The sequence below is a fragment of the Equus asinus genome, chromosome 16 (assembly GCF_041296235.1).
Source record: "Equus asinus isolate D_3611 breed Donkey chromosome 16, EquAss-T2T_v2, whole genome shotgun sequence".
In the NCBI taxonomy this organism is placed as follows: Eukaryota; Metazoa; Chordata; class Mammalia; order Perissodactyla; family Equidae; genus Equus; species Equus asinus.
In genome coordinates this window covers 17,298,306-17,306,907 of record NC_091805.1, presented here as the reverse complement: position 1 = coordinate 17,306,907, position 8,602 = coordinate 17,298,306, and the positions used below count along the sequence as shown (strand labels likewise).

Sequence of the window (8,602 nt, the reverse complement as noted above, 5' to 3'; positions counted from 1 at the left end):
ATTCTTTGAAAAATGCTGAAGATGTGTTAAATATCATCACATTTATTTAAATTTTGCATTTCAGAGATATCATCATTTCTTGACCCATCTTGCGTGAGTGAAAATACATCTAGTCCCTCAGCATGTTTTTACAAGTTTTTTTTATGAGGGAATGAGTAAGAGGGGAGAAACAGGGGTGGCATGAAAGAAATGGAATGGCCTATAATGGAGACCAGTTTGTTTATTTTAATTAGGTGGTGGGGAGAGTTATTTTATTTTAAATTTAACAAGGAGTTAGGAGGTTATTTTGAAATTTATTCTTACCCCACTCCCCAGATCATTAGTCTTCACTCTCCTTTACAAAACCACACAGCTTTATAGCTCATAAATTATATTTTCTCTCAGATTTATTGTAAAATGCCTTTTTAATCCTAAAGAGAAAAGTAAGGTGATATGTGTTTTAAATAAAATAAGAATTTGTCTTCAGGCTAACTTGCAGGTTAGTGATTCAGGAGACTATAAAAAAAAATACATAGCTGTGGTTTATAGGAGCAAACCAGTCAGCTTCCTGAGTGGATATGCAACTGTTCAAACTGGAGCTCAGTGTATTAAATAATGTTTGGAAAAGGCCTCCTGGTTATTTGCAAACATGTTTAGATTTAAATTTAATATTTTGAGCCCATGAGAAGGGGATCACCATAAACTCATCTTATCTGTCAAATAGACAATACACAAGGGGATTCTGGTAGTATAGGAATGAAGATCTGGGAACCAGCTGCCAAAGGTGATAAGAATAAAGGAGATTTGGAGAAATTTAAATATGGCTTCATTTAACATTTAAAGCCATTAGTGAAGCGCAGACGTCACCGATAGGCTATGAATATAGAGAACGGAGGTACTGAATACTTCGTGTGGTCTGCTGTAGGTCATTTCTGAGAGAAGCTTGTGCTACATTTTTCTATGTAGTATTACGAATTTGCAAATAGCAATATTAGTACAAATTGGATTTTGCCAATGTTTTGACTTTCTAAAAATCCCAATTAACCCGGCTCCGCGCACCGAGCGAGCGAGCGCCTTCTCCGCACCAGGGAACTCCCACCTACCTGAAGCCAAGATGTCCAGCAAACGGGCCAAGGCCAAGACCACTAAGAAGCGGCCACAGCGGGCCACATCCAATGTCTTCGCAATGTTTGACCAGTCCCAGATCCAGGAGTTTAAGGAGGCCTTCAACATGATCGACCAGAACCGAGATGGCTTCATTGACAAGGAGGACTTGCATGACATGCTGGCCTCGATGGGGAAGAACCCCACGGACGAGTACCTGGAGGGCATGATGAGCGAGGCCCCGGGGCCCATCAACTTCACCATGTTCCTCACCATGTTTGGGGAGAAGCTGAATGGCACAGACCCCGAGGACGTGATCCGCAACTCCTTCGCCTGCTTCGACGAGGAGGCCTCAGGCTTCATCCATGAGGACCACCTTCGGGAGTTGCTCACCACCATGGGCGACCGCTTCACAGACGAGGAAGTGGACGAGATGTACCGAGAGGCGCCCATTGATAAGAAAGGCAACTTCAACTATGTGGATTTCACCTGCATCCTCAAACATGGCGCCAAGGACAAAGACGACTAGGCCACCCCAGCCCCCGCACGCCCAGCCCCTATCCCAGTCACCTGCTCCCCCCACACACTGTCTGCGCCAACTCCAGCCCACAACCCCACAGGACCCTCTCAGGGGATCCTCCCTCTGAGGGGTTAGGGGCCCAGCTCCCAGTGCAGGAAATGGGCCGAGAGGGCACAGTGCCAGGCAAGGGGCACACAGCCAATGTAACACAGGTGACCTTGCAAGAAAGGACATCTTCTAGGGAGTTGGGCCAGAGGGCTGGACCTGGCGGCACCGAGGGAAGGCCCCCTAAGAGAGCCCAGGCCTCAGCTGGTGCCTGCCCATTCCCGGGCTGCTCCTCACAGGAAGGGCCCTGTGTCCAGGTCTGAGACACCACTGCACCCGCACCCCCATGCAGGGCATGAAAGCCCTTTCCCAGCCACTGCCACAAACACATGAACCTCGCCAAAGTCCCTTCTCAGGGGACAGGATGCCAAGTCCCCTCCCCTACACCCTGCCCAGCCACCAGAACACACCCCCCCCCCCCCCAACGCGGAGTGTGCTCGAGAAGACGCATGCAGGCAGGCAGGATCTAATAGAAGGCTGAGCACTGAAAAAAAAAAAAAATCCCAATTAAGATAACTAATTAAATAGAAGTATAATGTCTCAAGCACATTTGTAGCAGTGACTTGCGTCATTGCCATATGAGAATATATATGGCAACCAAAAGTAACATTAAACCTGAGGTAAGACATTTTAACCAAAATCCAATGAATGCTGATTAAATATATAATCAGATGCAAATGTGAGATGTAATAAGTCATGATAATTTTTCATCTAAATATACGGTACATTTACACAAACCCACAAACAAAGACATTGAAATGTTGTGTTCATTCTGAGTTATTTAAAACCCAGAATCTTAGAGGTGGGGACTGCCACCAGGGATCAGCTAATGTAGTATCCTGGCTGTCTTAAGGGATGGATAGTTGCCAATTCTTTTCTTTCATTTCTCCTGGGAAGAAGACTCAAGAAATCATTTCATTCATTACTTTATCATTCTTATGGCTACAAATAACTCATTATCTCAAAATCCCACTTAGCCTAAATTTGTTAACCATTTTAAAAAGTGAATATATACACTTTCAGTAATGAACGTCTCTGTGGAAGTATTTCAAAGACAGAATAACATCACTCAAAGGAAGAAAATGAAAGTGAAAGAAAGTTCCCTTCACACTGAAACTTTAGAGTCAAATGGATCCCTTAATTTGTCCACCTTAGATTTAGATATGTCAATAAAAATTTCATGTATGGCAAAAAGGAATAGAAAAATAATACAGCCTAATAATTAATAACAGCTAATATTTATGAAAACAATATTCCAGACACTATTTTAAGCTCCTTAGATAAACTGACTCATCCTAGGAGAGACAGGCTATGATTACACTTCATACTGGTGAAGAGATTGTTGCAGATGTTTAATTTGCTCGGATCACCACAGCGAGTGAGCAGTAGAGCCGTTTCCAATCCAACCTCTCAGAGCCCAGAGCTCCTGTCCTGACCACCCTAATCTACTACCTCTAACACAATGACAGCAAGGGGTTTGGGGAGGAATCAATTAGATAATCCCTATTAGATCCACGGGGAAAAGTCTCTTCTATAATAAATACTCCATAAATATTAATTTACAAGATTACGATAATGATATGATGATTAGTTTGCGGTCCCTTATGAATTCCATTTTGGATAGTGTGTCTTATAAACCCAGACATCTCAAGAGTACATATTTGGTCACATTTAGCAGTAACTTTTGGTTTAATTTTTTTTCTTCCATCACTGTGTAAAACTCTCATTTGTTAATAAGTCAACAACATTTATGAAACATCTGTATTATGTGTAAAGTATGCTCAAAGAAAGTGCTTTGTCTTAGAGAAGCTCATATTTGACTTGATAAGTCAGAATATTCTACTTGCATAAAAGATTGAGTGCTTTAAAATCAACATGGAACAATTGCAAATTAGTTTAGTGCCAACTGCAGGAACGTAATAATAATTCACATTTGTATTGCTTGCCTGGCAGCACATATACAGAACTTGCATTTACATGATGCTTATAGTCTCCAAAATACTCTCACATCTATAATCTCATTTGAACCCCAACCATCTTTAGCTACTTAAATCCCTGTTGAGCTTCAGACACATATTTTCAACTGCTTCTAGAGTTCTCTACTTGTAAATTCCATATTCCACTTATTTTCAACCTTTTCAGAATCAGGCCGCTGAAACTTCCCGCTGAAACTCAGCACTTTTTCTTTACTTTCTGTCTCTTTAACTGCAAAATGATGGGTTGACAGTATTTTTCTATTGTAAAGTTTACATATTTATTCCGTTTTTTAGAAGACATTTGATTTACCTCTGTATCCTCACACCTAGTACAGTGCTTAGCTCACAATAGATGCTCAATAAATATTTGTGGAATAAAGACATCCCAATTTTATAGGAGAAGAAACTGAGGCTGAGGGAAATTGACTAGTGTGTTGAAATAAAGTGATTTGAAAATGTGGACAGAGAAAGTAAGGAAAAGAGCAGAGTTTCAGTTTTATCATGAGATGTGTCTGAAATGCACACAAGCCAACATCTAACATATTTTCCATTGCTGCCGCACCGCCTTCTCTCTGTTTTGCTACCAGATAGCAATGCCAGCCCTGCTCAGGGTCCTTATAGTAACTTTTAGTAATCGTCTACCACAACGATGTTTTCAAGGCTTTACAGAAATGAAAATATCACTAATTTTTTTTTCTTTTTCTTTCTCCCCAAAGCCCCCCGGTACATAGTTGTATATTTTAGTTGTGGGTCCTTCCAGTTGTGCCATGTGGGACGCTGCCTCAGTATGGCTTGATGAGTGGTGCCAAGTGTATGCCCAAGATCCAAACCAGTGAAACCCTGGGCCACTGAAGCAGAGTGTGTGAACTTATCCTCTCAGCCATGGGGCTGGCCCTCACTAATTTTTTAGTACTTCAAAATTTCTGTTCTAAATGGAAACAGAGATAATCAAGTAACCTATCTTCAAATATTTACACACATCTCTACTTAAAGACACCATATTGGATTATAGATTACAAAAACCACGTAAGATATACCTCAGTAAGTTTTGAGGAAAACAATGAGATTTATTTTGGCATTGACCCTGTAAAACTTTATAGGGAAATGTCAAATTCCCCTTTTGCTAAAGGTAGAGCAGGTGAATTTTTCCTGAAACTCTTTGCTGAGCTTTACTCCCAAATGGGAATGTGAATTACAGTTAAGAGTTTCTATCACTAGATTTAATCCCTCACCAGAGGGTTTTTTTTTTAAACTTCACCTGAAGCAGGGAATCTATTAATCCCTCCCCTAATGGGGCAGATTTCATCCTGCCCTGGGATGTATACAAAACAGAAGTCTTGGCATAAAGCTTTCCTTAGCTCTATTCACGTTTTGATGGAAGAAGATAAATTTCTAGATAATAAACCTTTTCTTAACCAAAAGCAAATCTGATGTTTTGTTTCAGTGTTCCAAGTTTCTGGATATTTTGGAAGACTCCATTGACTCCCAAGAAAGCTCACAAAATCTCTCTCAGTAATTTTATGACTTCAGGCCCATAATCTGCAACTTGGCCTTTTTGAGCTATTATATCAGATGATGTACACTGACCTTTGGGATTCAAAAAATTAGCTTGAATCCCATTCCACGTGCATGGGAAACTGTATCATTCCTAATATCTCTGGGGGTTCTTGTGGAGAGGGTTGGCTCGTATTTTTCTGGATCTCTTCTGGCTGACTTCCTCTATCTCTTGAAATATTGTAGTTATAGATGAACCAGTCATAGAGAATGTCCTATGCTGTTTTCTCATTCTTTGGCCTGAACAATGAATATGGCCATTTAATTTTTCCCCAAAATATTATTCACACAAGAAAGGTGTGTATCTTGCACACAAAGGCTTGAGGTAATAGAATTTACAGCATAGCACTTGCAGCATAAAAGTAAATACTGGACATTACATCTTCTTTTTCACAGAGCTCTTCAGTCTTGCTGACAATGAGCCTCTGGACATAACTGCCTTTCTGTTTCTCAGAATCCATCTGTGATGGTTATTTTATGTGTCAACTTGTCTAGGTTATGGTGCCCTGTTTGGTCAAATACTAGTCCAGATGTAGCTGTGAAGATATTTTATAAATGTGATTAATATTTAGAATCAGTTGACTTTGAGTAAAGGAGATTACTTTGAAAATGTGGGTGGGCCTCATTCAATCAGTTGAAAGCCTTAAGAGCAGAAACCGAAGTTTCCTAGAGAACAAGGAAATTCTGCTTCAAGACTATAACATAGAAATCCTGCCTGAATTTCTAGCCTGCTGGTCTGTCTTACAGATTTTAGACTCAAGACTGCAACTTCAACTCATATCTGAAATTTTGGACTTTCCAGCCCTACAATCACGTGAGCTAATTCCTTAAAATAAATTTCTCTCTACATATTTACGTGTATTCTACTTTTTCTAGTTCTTTGTGGAATGCTGACCAATACATTCTCCCTTCTATAACTCTTTCCCTATAATTCAGATTTCCTAACTTTTCAATGTAGTATTAAATGGTTTTCTAATTCCTGCTCTGCTTTTTGCCTATTCTTGCGTATCAAAAAACTCATTGGTGTTTTCTGCTTGCCAATGAACCATTAACTGCAGGACCCAAATAGTTCAGTGCCAGAGAATAACTGGCAGAGACTTTGATATTTTGTCTTTCTCTGCTTTATGCTCCACTGGCCTCTGTGAGCTCTCTATAGGGAGCTCTATGGAGCTTGTTCATCTCTGACTTGAATTATGCCACCTCTCTCAGAATGTATGTATCAACAGTCAATTCTCAATTTAAATAATATTTTTATCTCTATGGCACATCTAAATAGCTTCCTATAAAAATCTTTATAAAGCAACCGATATCATCTCCTGTCCTAGTCTTGACTCCTGATTTACCTCTTCAAAAACAAGATTTGTTATAACTTAGAATAGTTTAGTGATATATAGTGAAAAGAGCATAGGTTTTACAATCAGATAGGGCTTAAACTGTATTCTCACTTGAAATCTCGGTAATGTTTCTTAACCTCTATATACTTTTTTCTGCATGTGCCAAATGGGGATAATAATGCTGGGTTTATAGAATTTTTAGGAGCATTGAGTAAAATAACATGTAAAGCACCTTACCTGTGTTCTAACACTAAGTAGATACTTAACAGAATTTAATTTTTTGTTCTCTTAAGAAGAGTTTGCAGTATGGGGAAAGAGTTGTAGAAAAAGGAGATTTCTCTTCCCTGGATACAATTTTCCTTAGTTATTATAAAAATTTCATATATATACAAAGTAAACAGAATAGTATAATGAAACTCCATGTCCATCCCACAGCTTCAACACTTACCAACATTCTGCCATTCTTGTTTTCTCTCTGCCTCCCTCCATTTACTCTCCACCAACCACAAGATGATGATAGCAAATGAGTTAGGCAGAATTTACATCCATTGGAACGCATGAATCTTAGCTGTACCACTTTGACAATGGATAAACCCATATGATCCACATCTCTGCTTTGATGTTGAACATTTCCCAGAGTTCCTTCCTGTCCCTTACCAATCCTTCTCCATTCTTTACCAAACCCCGCCCCCCCACCCCCCAAATAGACAGCCTGGTAACCACTGTTCTCTCTCTCTCACTCTTTTTTAAACCTTGGATTGCTTTTGCTTGTTCTAGAATTTTCTATATGAACATTCATGTACAAGTCATTTTTTGGATATGTTTTATCATTTTTCTTAGCTAAGCATCTAAGAGTAGAATTTCTGTGTCAAAGGATAAGTGAATGTTTAACACTATAAAAAACTGCTAACACATTTTATGAAGTGATTGTACATTTTACATTCTCAGTAGCAATATATGAGAATTATGGTTGTTCCATAATCTTGCCAACATTTTATATTTTGAAACATTTTTATTTTAAACATTCTTGTGTTTTGTGGTATCTCATTTGGTTTTAATTTGAATTTTCCTGATGACTAACAATGTTGAAGACTTTTTTATGTCCTTATTGGCCATTCATTTATCTTCCTTTGTGGAGTGTCTTTTCAAACCTTTTGCCTATTTTTTAAAAAATTGTTTTTGATCTTTTTCTAATTGAGTTGTAAGAGATCTTTATATAGTCTCAATCTAAGTATTTTGTTAGATTTAGGTTATGGATACTTTATACCTGTCACTCACCTATTTGTATCCATAATGATTTCTTTGAGCAGAATATTTTAATTTTGATGGAATCTATTTTCTTTTTTTTTATTGTGCTAAGAACATTTGACATGACATCTACCCTCAAACTCTTAATGTACAATATATTATCATTAATTATAGGCATGATGTTATACAGCAGATCTCTAGAATTTATTCATCTTGTATAAGTAAAACTTTGTACCCATCAAACAGCAACTCCTCATTCCCACTTTCCCCCAGGCCCTATCAAGCACAATTCTACTCTCTGCTTCTACGAGGTTAACTATTTTAGATACTGCGTATAAGTGAAGTCACGCAGTATTTGTGATTTTGTGACTGACTTAGCATAATGTCCTCAAAGTTCATTCATGTTGTTGCATATTACAAGATTTCCTTCTCTTTTTAAGGCTAAATAGTATTCCACTATATGTATATACCACCTTTGCTTTATCTATTTATCCTTCAACTGACTTCGATGGACAGGTTTTTCCCACATCTTAGCTGTTGTGAACAGTGCTGCAATGAACATGGGAGTGCTAATGCCTCTTTGAGATCTCACTTTCAATCTTTGGATAAATACCCAGAGGTGGGATTACTAGATCATGTGTTAGTTGTATTTTTGATTTTTTGAGGAAATTCCATACTATTTTACACGGTGGCTGCACCATTTTACATTCCCACCAACAATGCAAGGGTTCCAACTTCTCTACATCCTCACCAACTCTTGTTGTCTTTTGGTTTTTTTTGGT

The 8,602-nt window shown here is 38.7% G+C and overlaps 1 pseudogene; it reads left to right on the top strand.

The window, feature by feature from the left end:
• Positions 1-1,028: 1,028 nt before the first annotated feature.
• On the top strand, positions 1,029-2,191 carry LOC106836515 (myosin regulatory light chain 2, smooth muscle major isoform pseudogene; annotated as a pseudogene).
• Positions 2,192-8,602: the final 6,411 nt, after the last annotated feature.